Source organism: Chiloscyllium punctatum, chromosome 34 (genome assembly GCF_047496795.1).
Source record: "Chiloscyllium punctatum isolate Juve2018m chromosome 34, sChiPun1.3, whole genome shotgun sequence".
NCBI classification, from domain to species: Eukaryota; Metazoa; Chordata; class Chondrichthyes; order Orectolobiformes; family Hemiscylliidae; genus Chiloscyllium; species Chiloscyllium punctatum.
In genome coordinates this window covers 30,095,856-30,116,130 of record NC_092772.1, presented here as the reverse complement: position 1 = coordinate 30,116,130, position 20,275 = coordinate 30,095,856, and the positions used below count along the sequence as shown (strand labels likewise).

At 47.3% G+C, this 20,275-nt stretch overlaps 1 long non-coding RNA gene across 1 annotated transcript in view; it reads right to left on the bottom strand.

Annotated features, from left to right (window-relative positions):
• Positions 1 to 19,110, bottom strand: part of LOC140458999 (uncharacterized) — a 66,063-nt gene extending 46,953 nt beyond the window's left edge. Inside the window, exons 1-2 of the long non-coding RNA XR_011953808.1 lie at positions 19,008 to 19,110; positions 14,070 to 14,195 (exon numbers count right to left, since the gene is read on the bottom strand). This is a non-coding gene — a long non-coding RNA (uncharacterized lncRNA). The remainder of the gene's footprint in view (positions 1 to 14,069; positions 14,196 to 19,007) is intronic.
• Positions 19,111 to 20,275: the final 1,165 nt, after the last annotated feature.

Here is a 20,275-nt window from a genome sequence, read left to right as displayed (position 1 = left end):
GTACAGTAACCATCACAACCCGACATACCTCCCACTGTACAATCACCATCACACCCCGACATACCTCCCACTGTACAGTAACCATCACAACCCGACATACCTCCCACTGTACAGTAACCATCACAGACCGACAACCCTCCCTGTGTACAGTAATCATAAAACCCCGACATACCTCCCACTGTACAGTAATCATCAAACCCCGACATACCTCCCACTGTACAGTAACCATCAAACCCCGACATATCTCCCACATTACAGTAACTATCACGGCCTGACATACCTCCCACTCTACAGTAACCGTCACGGCCCGACATACCTCCCAATGTACAGTAACCTTCAATGCCCGACATACCTCCCTCTGTATAGTCAACATCACACCCCGACATACCTCCCACTGTACAGTAACAATCACACACCGACATACCTCCCACTGTACAGTAACAATCACGGTCCGACATACCTCCCACTGTACAGTAACCATCACGGTCCGACACACTTCCCACTGTACAGTAACCATCAAAGCCCGACATACCTCCCACTGTACAGTCAACATCACATATCGACATACCTCCCTCTGTACAGTCAACATCACATATCGACATACTTCCCACTGTACAGTAACCATCAAAGCACGACATACCTCCCACTGTACAGTAATCATCACACCCCGACATACCTCCCACTGTACAGTAACCATCACGGCCCGACATACCTCCCACTGTACAGTAACCATCACACACCGACATACCTCCAACTGTACTGTAAACATCACACCCCGACATACCTCCCTCTGTACAGTAACCATCACAACCCAACATACCTCCCACTTTACAGTAACCATCACAACCCGACATACCTCCCACTGTACAGTAACCATCACTCCCCGACATACCTCCCACTGTACAGTAACCATCACACCCCGACATACCTCCCAATGTACAGTATCCATCACACCCCGACATACCTCCCACTGTACAGTAACCATCACACCCCGACATACCTCCCACTTTACAGTAACCATCACAACCCGACATACCTACCAATGTACAGTAACCATCACAACCCGACATACCTACCAATGTACAGTAACCATCACACCCCGACATACCTCCCACTGTACAGTAACAATCACGGCCCGACATAACTCCCACTGTACAGTAACCATCACACCCCGACATACCTCCCACTGTACAGTAACCATCACACCCCGACATTCCTCCCACTGTACAGTAACCATCACACCCCGACATACCTCCCACTGTACAGTAACTATCACGGCCTGACATACCTCCCACTCTACAGCAACCGTCACGGCCCGACATACCTCCCAATGTACAGTAACCTTCAATGCCCGACATACCTCCCTCTGTACAGTCAACATCACATCCCGACATACCTCCCACTGTACAGTAAACATCACATCCCTACACACCTCCCACTGTGCAGTAACCATCACAGCTCGACATACCTCCCACTGTACAGTTACCATCACACCCCGACATACCTCCCACTGTACAGTAACCATCACAGCTCGACATACCTCCCACTGTACAGTAACCATCACACCCCGACATACCTCCCACTGTACTGTAACCATCACACCCCGACATCCCTCCCACTGTACAGTAACCATCACACACCGACATACCTCCAACTGTACTGTAAACATCACACCCCGACATACCTCCCTCTGTACAGTAACCATCACAACCCAACATACCTCCCACTTTACAGTAACCATCACAACCCGACATACCTCCCACTGTACAGTAACCATCACTCCCCGACATACCTCCCACTGTACAGTAACCATCACACCCCGACATAACTCCCAATGTACAGTATCCATCACACCCCGACATACCTCCCACTGTACAGTAACCATCACACCCCGACATACCTCCCACTTTACAGTAACCATCACAACCCGACATACCTACCAATGTACAGTAACCATCACAACCCGACATACCTACCAATGTACAGTAACCATCACACCCCGACATACCTCCCACTGTACAGTAACAATCACGGCCCGACATAACTCCCACTGTACAGTAACCATCACACCCCGACATACCTCCCACTGTACAGTAACCATCACACCCCGACATTCCTCCCACTGTACAGTAACCATCACACCCCGACATACCTCCCACTGTACAGTAACCATCACGGCCTGACATACCTCCCACTGTGCAGTAACCATCACAGACCGACAAGCCTCCCTGTGTACAGTAATCATAAAACCCCGACATACCTCCCACTGTACAGTAATCATCAAACCCCGACATACCTCCCACTGTACAGTAACCATCAAACCCCGACATACCTCCCACTGTACAGTAACTATCACGGCCTAACATACCTCCCACTCTACAGCAACCGTCACGGCCCGACATACCTCCCAATGTACAGTAACCTTCAATGCCCGACATACCTCCCTCTGTACAGTCAACATCACATCCCGACATACCTCCCACTGTACAGTAAACATCACATCCCTACATACCTCCCACTGTGCAGTAACCATCACAGCTCGACATACCTCCCACTGTACAGTTACCATCACACCCCGACATACCTCCCACTGTACAGTAACCATCACAGCTCGACATACCTCCCACTGTACAGTAACCATCACACCCCGACATACCTCCCACTGTACTGTAACCATCACACCCCGACATCCCTCCCACTGTACAGTAACCATCACAACCCGACATAGCTCCCACTGTACAGTAACCATCACACCCCGACATACCTCCCACTGTACAGTAACCATCACACCCCGACATTCCTCCCACTGTACTGTACCCATCACGGTCCAACATACCTCCCACTGTTCAGTAACCATCATGGCCCGACATACCTCCCACTGTACAGTAACCATCACAACCCGACATACCTCCCACTGTACAGTATCCATCACACCCCGACATACCTCCCACTGTACAGTAACAATCACACCCCGACATACCTCCCACTGTACAGTAACCATCACACCCCGACATACCTCCCACTGTACAGTAACCATCACACCCCGACATACCTCCCACTGTACAGTAACCATCACACCCCGACATACCTCCCACTGTACAGTAACCATCACACCCCGACATACCCCCCACTGTACAGTAACCATCACGGCCCGACATACCTCCCACTGTACAGTAACCATCACACCCCGACATACCCCCCACTGTACAGTAACCATCACGGCCCGACATACCTCCCACTGTACAGTAACCATCACACCCCGACATACCCCCCACTGTACAGTAACCATCACGGCCCGACATACCTCCCACTGTACAGTAACCATCACACCCCGACATACCTCCCACTGTACAGTAACCATTACACCCCGACATACCTCCCACTGTACAGTAACCATTACACCCCTACATACCTCCCACTGTACAGTAACCATTACACCCCGACATACCTCCCACTGTACAGTAACCATCACACGCCGACATACCTCCCACTGTACACTCACCGTCACGTTCCGACATACCTCCCACTGTACAGTGACCATCACGGCCCAACATACCTCCCACTGTACAGTAACCATCATGGTCTGACATACCTCCCACTGTACAGTAACCGTCACCCCCCGACATACCTCCCACTGTACAATAACAGTCACACCCCGACATACCTCCCACTGTACAGTAACCGTTCACGGCGCAATTACCTCCCAGTCTACGGGTGCTATCAAGAGCGACATGGTGGCTCAGTGTTTAGCACTGCTCCCTCGCAGCACCACGGTCCTCAGTTCGATTCCGGCCTTGGGTAATTAACTGTGTGGACTGTGCACATTTCCTCTGTGTCTGCATGGGTTTCCTAGCACCGTCCAAAGATGTGCAGGTCAGGTGTATTGACCACATTAAATTGCGAACTGTTTTAGTCATAGAGAAATGGGTGTGGATGGGTTACTCTTTGCAGGGTTGGTGTAGACTGGTTGGGCCAAAGGACCTGTTTCCACACTGTAAGGAATCTCATCTCCTCTCCAAGGTTCAAGTCAGGAATATGATGGAATAATCACTTGCCTGAATGAGTGTAGCTCCAACAGTACTCTAGTATGGACTTACTAGCAACAGGCAACACAGTTGCATGGGGAAGATCATGTCTCACAAACTTGATTGAATGTTTCGAGGAAGTGACAAAATTGATTGATGAGGGCATGGGGCTGGATGTTGGCCGTTTGGACATGAGCAAAGCCTTTGATATGGTTCCTTATGGCAGGCTCATACAGAAGGTGAAGTGAAATGGGATCAGCGGTCAGTTAGTAAGATGGATAGAGAACTGCTTGGTCACACAAGGCAAAGTAGTGATGGAACAGTGTTTTTGTGACTGGAGATCTGTAAATAGATTGGCGGAGTTGCAGATTGTGAGGATGATTGCCAGAGAATACAGCAGGATATAGGTCAGCTGCAGACTTGGACAGAGAGAACACCGATGTAACTTTATTTGGACAATTGTGACGTGATGCAATTTAGAAGGTCTAATGCAGGAGAAAAGTATAAAATGGATGGAAAAACTACTGGCCGCATCAACATCCAAAGAGATCTAGGTGTACAGCTCCACAGTTCCGTAAAAGTGGTAACACGGGTGGAGAGGGTGATCAAGAAAACTGACGGCAAACTTGCAGACAGGCATCGGAACATGCAGTATGAAAATTAGTAGGTCATATTGCAGCTGTAGAAAAACTTAGTTCGAAGAACATTTAGAATATTGTGTACAGTACTGGTTGCCACACGATGCTGAAGTGTTGGAGAGGGTACGGAAAAGTTTTAGCAGCATTTTGTCTGGTTTGGAGGGTATTAGCCAAAAGGAGAAATTGAACACACATGGTTTGTTTGCACCTGGGCATCATTGGCTATGGGGCTACCTGATAGATATTTACAAAATTATCAGAGGCATAGATAGAAGGACAGTTAGAAGCTTTTCCCCAGAGTAGAAATATCAATTACTCAGGACCGTAGGTTTTAGGTAAAAGGGAGAAAGTTCAGGAGATGTGATCGGCAAGGTTTATTTTTGCTGTTCCAGACAGAATGTGGAAGTGCCTGGAATGCACTGATAGAGGGGAAGGAGCTAATACAGCAAGGTTGAAGAGGGATCTTGGCACAGATATGAGTAAGTAGGGAACAGAATGATATAGAGGGTATTGGAGCAAAAAATCTTTTGTTTCAACTTTTGAAAGGCATCGTGTGTCAGTGCGGGCTTGCTGGGCTGAAGGGCCTGTTCCTGTACTGGACTGTTCATTAAGACAAGATTTGAGAGCAGGAGTGACGAGATGCTCACTGAATGATTACTGATGATCAAAAGGCACATTATTGTGTATCCCCCCTCCCGCCCCCCATCAACCTGCAGCTTCATATCCTCCCCCACTGTGGGGAAACTCAATATAGAGAATTTGACATGAAAGTCAGACCTGGTATCTGGTGACTCCATCTTGCTGCTCGCTCCTGCAGACTTCTATCCTGGACTCCAACGTCTCGGGAGAAACTGCATGAACAGAAGCTGCATGTACTCCACACCCACCAATGCTGACATCTGACACATGCCAGCTTCACCATGCCATCCCAGCACATCTCCGACCCATTGACAGTACGCTTCTACACTTCAATGCTGCAGCTCAGGGTGCACTGACAACTCTCATTGCAATGCTGCTGCAAGGACACTGTGCTCAGGGACACACACCCAGCTCATGGACTGTCCCACTGGGTTGCTCACTCCGTTTTTTTACACATTCACTTTGAGCTGACTTGAATGTTCACAGAATTATTGCCTCGCCTTACCCTGTCTTTCGCAGTGTTTCCCCGCAGCCAGAGCTACTAGGCTCACCCGCCTGCTGTCTTGTCTTTGTGTTTAGCACAGACACAAACTCAGGAAGCTTGATATCATTGTCCAGTCAGTCACGGTGCCCAGCACAGTGAGTCAGGGGGAGTTTCAGATCCCAGTCCGGGAGCTTGGACACAGTCAGTCACGGTGCCCAGCACAGTGAGTCAGGGGGAGTCTCGGATCCCAGTCCGGGGGCTTGGACACGGTCAGTCACGGTGCCCAGCACAGTGAGTCAGGGGGAGTCTCGGATCCCAGTCCGGGGGCTTGGACACGGTCAGTCACGGTGCCCAGCACAGTGAGACAGGGGGAGTCTCAGATTCCAGTCCGGGGGCTTGGAAACGTTCAGACAACCTCTCGTAGTTGTTAGGGTCAGGATCCTTCACCAGTTAGGGGGCGAGAAGCAGAATGTTGGGAGCCCCCTATCCCTCTTGGCTCTTTCTGCTCTCATGTGGGGTGGTTCTTTCTGAAATGTGACAATTACCAAGCGGTATTAAGGGAGGTAGAATTGTTTGTTACAGCTGGTACAGACCGAGAGAAGGTGCTGCATTCAGTGAGAGTGGGAGAACATGAGCCATTGTGGGAGGTGGGTGCAGTAACAGAGAGACAGTGAGGGCGAGCTCACAAAGTGCAGATGGTGGTACTTACCATGGTGGAGTGGAGAAGGTCACTGACCTCCTTCCAACACTGCGGGGCATTCACCCAGCAGGCTGGCACCTCACTGACACAGGGGTCAACCACCAACCAAGCTGGCAGGGTATAGTATCATGGCCTCCCCTGCCAGTCCTGGAGGAAGATAATGAACCTCTCATGCCCCATGCCATCCACCAGAACCTCAGTGGCTTGGTCTCAAAGTGAAGCCGCAGTTTTACCCCCTATGCCATGTCCAGGGTGTTTCGAATTGACAATCTAAGAGTGTAATGACTTTTTACTAATGGCACCTGGAACAGGGAGGCCGGTGCATTCTGGGATATCCAGTCAGTGAACAGTTGTTATGACGAAGGGGAAAATCATCGTGTTAGTGTCAGATGAGAAGATAACCACGTGTGCAGGGAGGGTAGTTAATGAGGCAGATTGGGGATTGTATCGTGAGAAAATGCACTTCACCTTGTGGAGAGAAACCCTCCATAAATCCTGATTAAAGTGAGACTTGACCAAATCATAAGATGGGTTAGGCCTCTGTTTGTCTGAATCAAAGTAGGGATGCAGTGTGAAACACTGGGAGCAACAAAGTTGGAGTGGAGAATTACAAAGGCGATTCAAATCCTTAAAAAGGGGTAATACAACGTTCCAAACTGTTAAATTGAGCCGTGGAAAATTCCTGCTTTATAGTCACCTACATTATCCAATCCTCATTGGATGCAGGAATGGTGCTGGAGGCCTGGAGAATGGCTAATACCGCAACTTTGTTTAATGTGGACTGACTGAATAGGTCAAGGCTGGAATTCTGAGACAGTGGATAAACGGTCACTGAGGAAGTCTCAGGGACTCCAGGACAGTCGGTCTGGATTTGTGCAAGGAAGATCGAGTGTAATTAATCTGACCATATCAGTCTGAGGCAGTAACTTGGAAATGCATGTGACTTAATTGGATTTAATGAGCGATCCCATGGCAGACAGTTTAAAAACAGAAACTCGGCCTGGACGGAATTTCACATTGGCCCCAAGGTCCCATACTTCCCGCGGGAGCCTGTGCCCCACAACCTGAGCCGCCTCCGGAATTTTAATTTTGTCCCTTTCAAAGATGTGAAAAGGAAGGCCCTGTATCGACTGCTGCTGCACACCGTCCACCTCTTCTCCCTCATCCACCACCCGGACACGTCTTGGCGTGCCCATTTGCCACCGGGCGGTGGAGATCCCCAGTGGAAGGCTCTCTACGCGGGAGTCCTCCCCCTCTCTCTCGGGGATCTGGGGTGGAGGGTGCTGCACGCAGCAGTCCCCTGCAACCGCAGGTTGCAGTGGTTCACAGACTCCCAGCCCAACTGCTTGTTCTCTGGCGCTGTGGAGTCCGTGGACCATGTATATATTGGGTGTGGGCGTTTGCACTCCCTTTTTGATTTTCTCAGAAACCTTCTCCTCTGTTTCTGGCTGCACTTCAGTCCCACGCTCCTGATCTTCGGGCACCCGGTACGGAGGAGGGAGGGCAGGTCCGAAGACCTCCTCGTGGGTCTGCTCCTGGGCCTGGCCAAACTGGCCATCAACAGGTCCAGGCAGCGGGCCGTGGAGGGGGTCGTTAGGGCCGACTGCCTGCCCCTCTTCCGGGGTTACGTTAGAGCCCGGGTGTCCTTGGAGAAGGAGCACGCGGTGTCCACCAACACCCTGGAGTCGTTCAGGGAGAGGTGGGCGCCACAGGGACTGGAGTGTATTATTTCTTCCTCCAACTCTATTTTGATTTAGTCCCTACCCTCCCCTTCACTGTTTTGATCACACAGCATTACCCTTTGATGTGAAGGGCAGTGCTTGTCACTGGCCACTCTGGTGGTTTCCTATCTTCCTGGTGGTGGAAATTGAATAAAGATTCGTGCACTTTGTGTCTTTCACTGTGTCTCGTACCTGCACACACACACACACCATGGGTGTTGGGGAAAAAATAAGCACTACCGCAGTTAGGCGGTAGTGTGGGGTTTAGTAAAAAAAAATTTTAAAAAAATAAAAACAGAAACTATGGGATCCAGGTGAATGGAGCAAACAACCCAGAGAAGTGCAAGGCAAGGCATTTGGGGACATCAACAATAGAGAGGAATGGACAATAAATGAGAGCATAGTCTGTGTGGGCGGATAAATGAAGGTAGCTGGAAACATCAATAATCTTGTTAATGTAGCAAATAGCGTCATTTCCTCTATCAGCCAAAGGGCAGAATTTCAGAGCAGGAAACTCATGCTGGAAATGCATAAATAATGAGTTCAGTCACAGCTTGGGGATGATGTGCAGTTCTGGTCACCCCATCACAGGGAAGGATGGAATTGGACTGGAGAGGGTACGTAAAAGATCCGTTACCCTGTGACAGTGGAAGTGCAGTTCTGAGGAAAGATAGGAATGGAGGATGCTGAGAGGAGATTTGATCGGGGTGCACATTCTGGCAGGGGCCTGTGTAGAGAGGAAAATAACATCTTGTTCCTGTTGATAAACTGCTTTACCAGTGGTGAACATTTAATGTAATTGGCTGAAATATCAGAAAAGTGGTGAGGAAAGTTGTAATTTCACCCAGAGTATGCTCGGGATCTGGGAGGCACACATGGAAGCGGAGTACAGGCAGAAACTCTCAAACCATTTTTAAAAGTTGCCGGGATCTGCAGCTGAAGTCCTATAGTGTCCGGGGAGACAGAACTTGGACTTTAAAAAACAACTTTACTTCTTGTCCAATGCAGACAGTGGACAGATTGATCTTGTCTATACTGCTATTTTCTGAAGTTTTCAAAGGTTACCAATATCTGATAGAATCAATACGCAGAGATGAGGGTGAGGGCAGGGAGGAGCAGTGTGTGAATTGATTAGCATCACAATATTACTGATTCCATCCTTTATACACAATGCTACTTCATTGTGTTGGTCTATTAATCCTTCCTGTCGAAATGGGGAAAACCTTTAATTATCCATTTCCCAGTCATGGTGACACTGCAACCCCATCTCCATAATCCCAGCTACATCTGAGCTGGTTCACACTGTTTAAAGCTAACATTTCACTGGCCTTGTTGAAAAGTTCCCAGCTTCATTCTTGCCCCATTGAAGGCTGCTCTCAATCAACTAATGTTTCTCACTCTTAATTATTGCATGGCAGTCTCTACTCATCATCCTGAACGTTACAATAAAATAATCGCTGCCCCCCAAAACGTTCCCCTACTGACACTTGCCCCACTTCTTCCCCAAGGACCAGGTCCAACAGTACATGCTCTCTTGGGCTGGACACATACTCCTGAAGTGAACTCTCCTCCAAGTAATCCAGGAACACTCGCCCCTCAGGACACTGCACCACCAGTAACCCAGTCAATATCTGAATAAATTAAGTTTCTCAGTATAACTAATCTGTAATACTGTCATCGCTCTCCATCATTTCTTTGGTTGCTTGCTGACAGACTTTACCTCACAGTGTAATTGTAAACTTTTTGTTCTGTAGCTCCAGCCAAATTCATTCTGTCCTTGGACGGATCCTCTTTCTCTTGGACTCCTTAACTAACGCTAATCTAAACCAATACTTCTACCTTCATCCTTTCCCTTCCCTTCTATCATTTTGGAATATTTTATACCCAGCAATATTTAACATCCCGTCCTGCCATTCCTTGAGCCAGCTCTCGGTGATCAGTACATCAGATTTCCACACACCAAACTGCTTCTGTAACTCCGAACACTCCCAATATTCAGGTCCATGCAGATTACCTCAGATTATGGCTTTCTTTCTCACTCCATCTTCCACTGTTAACCGTGTTGTTGTAAATTATTGCCAATTGTATCTCCCATTATTTTGAAAATCCTGGTAGTCTCCTATACTATTTCTTTTTAGATCCTAAGCACACACCAAGTTATTTTTAATCCCTCCCAAAAAAAACCCGTAAGAAATTCAGTCCCAGCTCCGTCACGTTAGCCCATCCAGCTTGTACAGTTGCTGACTTCCCGAGAACCAGTTCCAATGTCCCAGGAATCTGAAGCCCTTCCTGCTGCACCATCGTTTCAGTCACACTCTCATCTACCTAAAACTCCGAGTTCTGTTCTCACTTGGACACGGCCCTGGAAGTATTCCAGGGATTGCTGCATTTGCGGACGGGCTTGCTAACCATCCACCGAGCTCCCTAAGTTCGGACTTCCAGACCACTTCACCCTTCCTACCCAGGTCATTCTTACCAACATGGGCATGATCTTTGACTTTTCACTGTCCCCCAGACGAATGTCCTGCAGACACAGTGACATTCTTAACCCCACTATCCTGGAATTACAGGCAGGCTGACACCTTCTTCACTTTCCTGACTCCCCTGTGCCTATTGCTCCTCCTTCCTTCTCCCTCCCCTCCTGTACAGTCAGGCTGCTTTTGGTGTCACAGACATGGCTCTGACTGCCCGCCCTTGAGCAGTCTATACCTTCATCAGCTTCCAAACTGGGAAACTGAATTGGGAGGGAGACACCAGGATATGCTTGTATTCCCAGACTGTTTCTCTCTGATTGCCTAGTCCCCCAGACCCTTCCTTCTTCCAGGCCGTCATGACTGCAGGGTGATCTGCTGTGTGTGTGTGCTGTCCACTTAATGTCAGCATCACAGATGTCCCATAGTGTCTCTAGTCACTGTCTGAGCTCCATGACCCAGTGTCCATCTCGGACACGAGCAGGGGCTATGAACACATTTTCCATCTGACAAACATGTCCTAAAATGTATTTTGTCTCGAGTTACTTAATTAATTACTTAAAATGAAGTTAACATCCAGGAAATAACAATATGTTTAAATCCCTTATTCAACTGTGGCTTACTGAGGGTAATTTATTATATTGGCTCACAATTTTACTTCTCCCTCTTATTTTTGTGTTCAACCCTTATTTGAGAAGTTTAAAAAATTTGCTAACTTATAGCAATTAACTGACAGTCGCTAATAACAGCGCATTTATCAGCCAATGAACTTACAGCATTTTCTGTGACGGCTCTTGCACTTGTTTCAAACTCAGTGCAGGCAGGTCCCAGAACAGAAAGTTATCTCTGTGACTCCCAGGTACGTGTAATCCTCCAGCTCCCACTCCACTCTGTTCCCTCACAGGGTCACCATCTCTGTGACTCCCAGATATGTGTAATGCTCCAGCTCCCACTCCGCTCTGCTCCCTCATAGGGTCACCGTCTCTGTGACTCCCAGGTAGTGTAATCCTCCAGCTCATACTGCACTCTGTTCCCTGACAGGGTCACCATCTCTGTGACTCCCAGGGACGTGCAATCCTCCAGCTCCCACTCCACTCTGCTCCTTCACAGGGTCACTGTCCCATCTCGTTCTGTGTCAGCAACAAACATGGAAGCAGTAGATTTTATCCATCCATCAAATGCATCGAATCCCTTTGTGATTAGTTGGGGGTCAAGCACTAATTCATTTATTCCCACTTAGTTTTCTGTTAAAGAATTCCCAATCCATGCCAGTACATTCCCGCCAATCCCACATTTGCCAATTTTGCTTATCCACATCTTCAGTGGGATCAGTTGAAAGGTTTTTGAAAATCCCGACAAACCATTCTTCCCTTTTATCTACTCTGCTTATTCACAGCCAGACAGGAAAACAAATCCAGCAGGGTTTGTGAAATGAAATTTCAGTTTCAGAACATGCTTGGCATGGGTAGAGGATTGGCTAATTAGCAGAAGACAGAGTAGGTATAAAGGGGTCGTTTTCACGATGGGAACTGGTGACGAGGGGAACTCTGCAGAGGTCAGTGTTGGGACCACCCTGTACATGTTATACATTAACAGTCTGGACAAAGGATTTGAGTGGGTACATGAACTAGTTTTACAAGAAAGAGCCCAGGATGAAATGTTTGTCATATCAGAAGCTGGTGAAGTCTCTGAGTCTGTACTTGATGAATTTTCAGAGGCGGCGGTGGCAGGATCTCATTCAAACTTACAGAATACTGAGGGGCCTAGATGGAGTGGACGGGGGTGGGGAGATGTTTTCACTGCTGGAGAGACCAGGGCTCAAGAGCACGGCTTCAGAGTGAAGGAACAACCCTTTAGAATGGAGATCTGGAGGAATTTATTCAGCTAGAGGGTGATGAATCTGTGGAACGGTTCCTACCGGAGGGAGGGTTATAGATGAGGGTGGCGTTTACTAGATAGGGTACAAGAGCTGGAGAAGGTTATGGAGATACTAGAGGAGCTTACATTGACAGGGTGGGTGATAGTGACGGGAGACTGTTATACAGAGAGTGAGTCTTGCAGGAACTGGATTGGGAGAGTCACAGGCATTGGATTGGGTTCTACAGATTGAGAGTAATGCGGGAACCTGTTGGATTACACAGATATGGAGGATTGTGGGGTCTCCACATGTTGAGAGGTTTTCAGGAAGAGGTTACACCAATAAGGAGGGATTAGATTACTTTTAGATTACTTACAGTGTGGAAACAGGCCCTTCGGCCCAACAGGTCCACACCAACCCGCCGAAGCGCAACCCACCCATACACCTGACCTAACACTACGGGCAATTTAGCATGGCCAATCCACCTGGACTGCACATTTTTGGACTGTGGGAGGAAACCGGAGCACCCGGAGGAAACCCACGCAGACACGGGGAGAATGTGCAAACTCCACACAGTCAATCGCCTGAGGCGGGAATTGAACCCGGGTCTCTGGTGCTGTGAAGCAGCAGTGCTTACCACTGAACCATCCCAAACTGCAGAGCTACACAAAGAGAGAGTATTTGAGGGGCAGGGAGGAGCACACAGAGATGGGAAGTGTTTTTGCAGCTGGAAAAAGGTCTGGAGGTGTTTACACAGATAAAGAGTCAGGTCGGGATGGGAGATGGTTACAGAGGTCATGTGGTGCTATAGGCCAGGAGGCAAGAATGTGATCTGGCCAGCAGAAGGTTACAGTGATATCATGTTCTCTTGGGGCTTGGGGTAAGTACACAGGTGAGTATTTTTGTACAGGCTGGAGGATTTCACAGAGACAGGGTGGACTGTAGTTATTGTGGAAAACTACAGAAATAGAGATTATTGTACTGAGTGCAGGATGAGGTTACTGAGATTGAGCACGTTACCGAGTTTGGAGCAAATTATACATAGGGAGCGTCGTCAGCATTGGAGTAGGTTTCAAATAAACAGCAGGATTATGGGAGGGGTGGAAGTGACAGAAATTGGAACTTTTCTGGGAATTACAAGCATTCAAGACACTGGCACAGATGCGTTGGACTGAAAGGTATGTCTCCTTGCTGTATGACTCTATCACAAGACAAGGGAAAGTGTGAGAGGGGAAATATAGAACAGAAAGATCCCAGGTTTCAATACCACCTTCTTAAGGGAGGCCTCCTTTCCCCTCTGTTGTCCCGATCCTCACTAAGACAGCACAGGCCTGGATTGATAACGGTCAACGTCCTATATTGACATAGGAAGCATAAGTACAGCAGTGATGAAAGTAAGCAAGAGAGTGTGGATTGAGTCTTGACCCATCATGCTCTGTATTCACCCTTCAATACTATATCTGTGTAATGTCTTCTGGACTAAACTTCGATCCCTTAAATTTGCTCTGCTCTGTTCACTGTGAGTGATCTTACCTGGCTGCAGGATTTATTGAAAAAACCAGATCTCCCTGCCCCAGGCTGACCAATCGTGTTCAATGAGATGATGAATGAAACATCCAACAATTGGGAGGTTTATTGAGTCAGGAACATCCTGAGTACCTGCAGGAGACAGAAATACACAGAATGGGAAATTAGACTGATGCAGTGAGGGTTGTACAGGGAGAATGGCGCTGAGTACCACAGAGATCTGGAATATCCCAGTCTCTATCCCTGGCCTGTGCTGCTGCGTCTCTCTGGAGTGGAGAGTTCTGTTGGCTCAGGATCTGGAGTAACTACAAAAGCTGCAGTCACTGGCAGCAATTAGACTCTCATAGTGACAGATACCACATGGAGTGAGACTGAGTGATAGCATCAAATTGCAGGAAGGTGTCAGGATCAAACCATGGTCAAGAAGAAAGGGATTGATTCATGGTGCACTGGGATTAGTACTCAGGCATGATGAGGGAGCTATCAGTGGGACAGGCGATGGCCTAGTGTTACTCTCACTAGAGTGTTCATCCAGAATTTAATGACAGTGGCAGGGATACCCATCTGAATGTTCAATATCCTTTCAGGAACGAAATCTGCGATAGGCAGCTGGTCTGACCTACATATGACTCCAGACCCAGAGCAATGGGGTTGACTCTAAACTGCCTTCTCTAATAGTCACACAAGGCACTCGGCTCAATGGCAGCTCGAGGGTGGGCGTGAAATGCTGGCCAGCCAGAGACAGCAACATCCCATGGAGTGAATTCAAAACAACACTGTTGGGACCAGCATCCTGGCAAATTATGTCGGTGGGTTTATGGACAGGGCTTTAATTGACAGAGAAGATGCAGGGACAGGGTTCAGGTGAAAGGAGCTTTCCAAATCCAAAGAGAAAAGGGGACACATTGGAACAGCATGGGAATGTGGCTGAAGTCAAGCAGAAAGGAACAGGAAGGGACAGAGTTTAACTAAAACTGTACATCAGTGAATTAGGCTGTGACAGGACATTCTGGGAAAAAAGTCCATTACAATGTTCTTTTTTGGAATGGAAAAAGTATCTGCAATAAGGTAATAGACTTGTGACACAGAGATAAATAAGATTTAGTCACCAGGAAGATGTGGTTAGAGGAGAAGCAAAAGGTGGAACATAAATATTCAATCGTACTCATTCTTGAGGGGTCTCGAGGAGTGCAGGATGGATAACCCTGACAGTAATGGGGAACAAAGGCATTACAGAGAAAGCATTTGGCATCTGATGATGCAGCTGAATCAACCTGAATGCAGATTATGAGTAACACGTGTCAAAAACACAAGCAGGAGAACAGTTTTGAGGCTGCCTGACAGCATTTCATTGCTCAACACTGTTACACTTTCCAATGAATTCCTGACTAATGCAAAGGCAATGTGATCATTTTGGGAGACTTCAATCTTTGTCAAAAATGATATTCTCCGAACTCCTCTTCAAGTGTTTGTGTCAGTGTTTCTTTGAATAACATATTGTGTAAATGGCCAGGGACGTGACTATCTCAGATCGACCGTTGGGTGATGACGCTGAGTGAACGAGTAATGTCCCACTGAGATATCCTCTGGGAAATTGTAGTGTAGTGGATTTCAGCGAGATGATGGATTTTTAAAGTGACCATAAAGCACACCCAACAATCACAACCAAAGCCATTGACATGTGTTTGAGAGGAGAATTGACCAAGGTAAACAGGGGAAACAGTGAAGTGTGTGGCTAGAAATGGAAAACATTTACAGTCATAGAGATGGACAGCACAGAAACAGGGCCTTCGGTCCATCTCGTTCATGCTGCCCACATACACTAACATAATTTTGTCTCATTTGCCAGCACTTGGCCCAAATCCCCCTCAACCCTTCCTGTTCGTATACACATCCAGATGCCTTTTAGATGCAGTAATTGCACCAGTCTCCACCACTTCATCTAGCAGTTCATTCCATTTACGCATCACCCTCTGCCTGAAAAAGTTGCCCCTTCGGTCCCTTTTATATATTTCTCTTCTCACCCTGACTCCACTACCTCAGGGAAAAGACCTTGTCTGTTAAACCTATCCATGCCTCTCATGATTGTATAAATCTCTATATGGTCACCCCTCAGCCTCAAGTAGCCCCAACCCATTCAACCTCTCCCTTCAGTTCAAATCTTCCAATCCTGGCAACACCCTTGTAAATCTTTTCTGAAACCTTGCAATTTATACAACATCCTTCTGATAGGGAGGAGACAAGAACTGCATGCAATATTCCAAAAGTGGCTTATCCAATGCCCTGTACAGCCACAACATGACCTCCCAACTCCTCTACTCAGTGCTCTGATCAGTAAACGCAAGCAGAATATACACCTTCTTCACTATCCTATTTACCTGGGATTATACTTTCAAGGAACTATGAACTTGGACTCCAAGGTCTCTTTGTTCAGTAACACTCCCCAGGACCTTACCACTCAGTGCACCAAGATCCTTCTGTATATCAATGTCCCTCAGTATCCTAACTTTCTTCATGAATTTGATATAACGCCACACTTGGACAGATTAAATTTAATTTGTTATTTCTCTGCACATCTTTCCAACTGATCTGTAACCTCCTGCAACCTTGGATCTCCTTGCTCATTCACCCCAACTCCATCAATTTTCATATCATCTGCAATAATTACCTTTGTCACTTCCTTTCATTTCAATTGTGTGAGAATGTGTCACCAGACGGCATAAAATCCCAGCAGGAGCTCACCCATTTAAGATGGAGATGAGGAGGAATGTCTTCACTCAGAGGGTAGGGAATCTGTGAGAATTCCTGACTGCAGGGGGGGGATGTCGAGGCTGCGTCATTAAGAATATTGATAGCAGAGATGGTTAGATGTTAATGGATCAGGGAAACAAGGGTTTTGTGGAAAAGGCAGGAATGTAGAGTTGGAGAGTATCAGATCAGCCATGATCTGATTGAAGGGCAGAGCATCCTCAATGGGTCAAATGGCCTCATTCCCCTCCGACATGTTATGGTCTTAACTCGAACTCAATGTCTGCATTATAACACTATGGGTCTTTCCTCACAAAACTCCTCTAAAATGGGTCTATTGGATATTTATTACTACACAGCATTTGAACTCCACTGGACAAATTTGTTGCAGTCCCCTTGATATGATAGAACATAGAACATAGAACAATACAGCACAGAACAGGCCCTTCGGCCCACGATGTTGTGCCGAACTTCTAACCTAGATTAAGCACCCATCCATGTACCTATCCAAATGCCGCTTAAAGGTCGCCAATGATTCTGACTCTACCACTCCCACGGGCAGCGCATTCCATGCCCCCACCACTCTCTGGGTAAAGAACCCAACCCTGACATCTCCCCTATACCTTCCACCTTTCACCTTAAATTTATGTCCCCTTGTAACACTCTGTTGTACCCGGGGAAAAAGTTTCTGACTGTCTACTCTATCTATTCCTCTGATCATCTTATAAACATCTTATGAAGTTATAGAAAACCATCTCGTATCCAATCCCAGGCTTCCATCCATTACAGCCCTGATACTCATTAGTTATCCAGTCGGGATGGAGACCACTGTCACACTCAGTTACTGTACTGCCCTTGCTACAAGTACATTCAGTGTCCTGACTGTAACCATGTTGACATTCCCATTAGTGGTTGATTCCTTTAAAAGAATTCCAGCCAATGATTGCTGCAGCTGCTTGTTCATTCCCAGCTCCATCCAAATAGACTCCAAATTTTGATCTTCAGTTCCACGTGGCTATCTCATTAATTCATAAACCTCATCCTTTTTTCACAACTTGGTTGCCTTTTTGCCTGTCCTCCCTAGATCCCAACAACCCTTCAATATTCCCTTCCCAGCGATGGTCATTCTGCAGCTACATCTCCGAATGACAGTTCCATCATATCTGTTCCCTGTCATTCCATCTGCCTTATGGCGAATACAGGGAGTCATTCCTCAGTAGTGGGAGGATGGACGGATGGATAGAGGTTGCAGAGATAGGGAGGCTTACAGGGACTCGAGGATTTTCGAGATAAATCTGGGCAATAATGTTCATGGGACAAAGGGGTTTGTGGATTGGAGGAATTTACAGAGATAGAGGGAGCTGGATTAGATTCTGGAGATAGGGATAGGGATGGATATAGGGAGAGGCAGGCAGACTGAGAGGCACAGACAGGGAGTGTTTCATTAGGAGTTTATTGTGTATATTGACAGAGATATGGAAGGTTGTAGTGACTACAGATGTTTACAGATATAAGAAGGCTTCTCGGTTCTGGAGGCTGCACAGATCGGAGACAGTTAAACAAATGGGGAGGGTTGCACAAAATGAAAGGTTCCTGTGGTCGGGAGGGTTGGTAGGGAGAGGGTGAAGTTTAAATGGATTAAGATCCAAGATTAGTCGAACAATAAGGAGGTTGCGATTTTTTTCACAGGTAAGGAAGGGTTGTAAGAGCTGGAGAAGTTTACCCAGATAGGGATGGATGGAGAGGTTAGAGACAAAACACATTTACATGGGGGTTGGCATTGGTAGGAGGAGCTTACAGGGATAGACAGAGCTCGGCAATTACAGGGATGAAGGAATTTAGTATCTACTGGAGAATTCTAGGGATTAGGGTGTCAGGGATTGGAGAACCTGACAGAGACAGACAGCATTGTGTGTCCTAGAGGAGATTCCAAATAGAGGAAGGATTATCGGGACTGTAGTATATTACTGAGATCACTCATAGAGTATGTGCCAAGACTGATGCCTGGGACCTCCTGTGCAGTCTCAGGGAGTTCCAGTACAGCAGAGGTGACAGCAGGGCCCTCACAATATGGTGGGAATGAAGCCTAGAATGTTGCTGTTCCTTGCCCAGCATTGTAACTATGTCCTGTGTTCCAGGTCTGAATAAAGATGGCCACTAACTCCACCCTGTGTTGTTTACTGTGAGTAATCTTACCAGCTGCAGGATTTACTGAAGGCTCCAGATCTCCCTCTCCATCTGGCTGACCAAGCGTCTTCAATGAGGTGATGGATGAGACAGGAGTTAGGAACATCCTGATTACCTGCATGAGACAGAAATAGACAGAATGGGAAATTAGACTGATGCAGTGAGGATACCTCATGTAGAGTAGCACTGAGTCCAACAGAGATCACAAAAGTCCCAGTCTCCATCCCTGGTCTGTGCTGTTACGGATCGGAGGATTATTTTGGCTCTGGATCCGGAGTAGCTGTAAGAGTGAGAGACGCTGACAGAGGCAGCAATTAGACCCACACAGTGAGGGATACCAAATGGAGAGAGACTGAGTGATATCACCAGAGTGCTGGAAGATTTCAGGAACAAACCATGGTGTCAGAAGAAGTAGGTCTGATGCAGTGGGCACTGCTACCAGTACTCAGGGAGGAATCAGTTATTTTATTGGGATGGTACATTTCTGGGACCAGTGTCAATATTGAAACATGGGGCTGTGGCTGTGGACAAACAGGAAGAGACTAAGTTTAACTAAAACTATACATCAGCAGATAGGTTTGTGACAAGAATTTGTGATTTCAAAAGTAAATTACTATTTCATAATTTGAATGCACGAAGCATTTGTAAGAAGGGATATGCTCGTGTGACTCTGATTTCTATCTAATCACCATCAGGGAGACGTGGTCACAGGGTGAACAAAAGGTGGGGCCTTAATATTCACGGCTACTCAACATTGTGGAAAGTCAGGCAGAGTGGGAAGGAGAATGGGAAACTCTCATCGTTCGGGATAACAATGGGATTATATGGGGCCTCAGATTATCAATCATGAGGAAACCAAATCCTGGGTAATAAGACTCAGAACAGAGAAGGTGAAGGGCAGTGTTAAGGCCCCATTACAGAATTACATTGTGAGGCATGAATTGGACAGGGACTTATTGGAATTTGTAACAAAGACAGTAGGACAACTGAAAGGGGATTCAACTTCCCTATCTTACCATTCCATTGGCGGTGGGTCACAAACGAGGCTGACTCTCTCCCACTCTCAGGGGATTCCGTGGGTGGCTGTACAGACCGATGTGGCCTTCCACACTTGGGGCAGAAGGTGGCTGTGGGATGGGGATGGCTGGGACATTGGTGTGACAACGCGCTCCTTGTGCTGTTTTCTCCTGGATTCACCTTTTTCCCCACATCAAGTGTCCAACTGCTCGACGCCATCCCAATGCTCCTCCCCCACTTTGAATGGTCTTGGTTCAGTA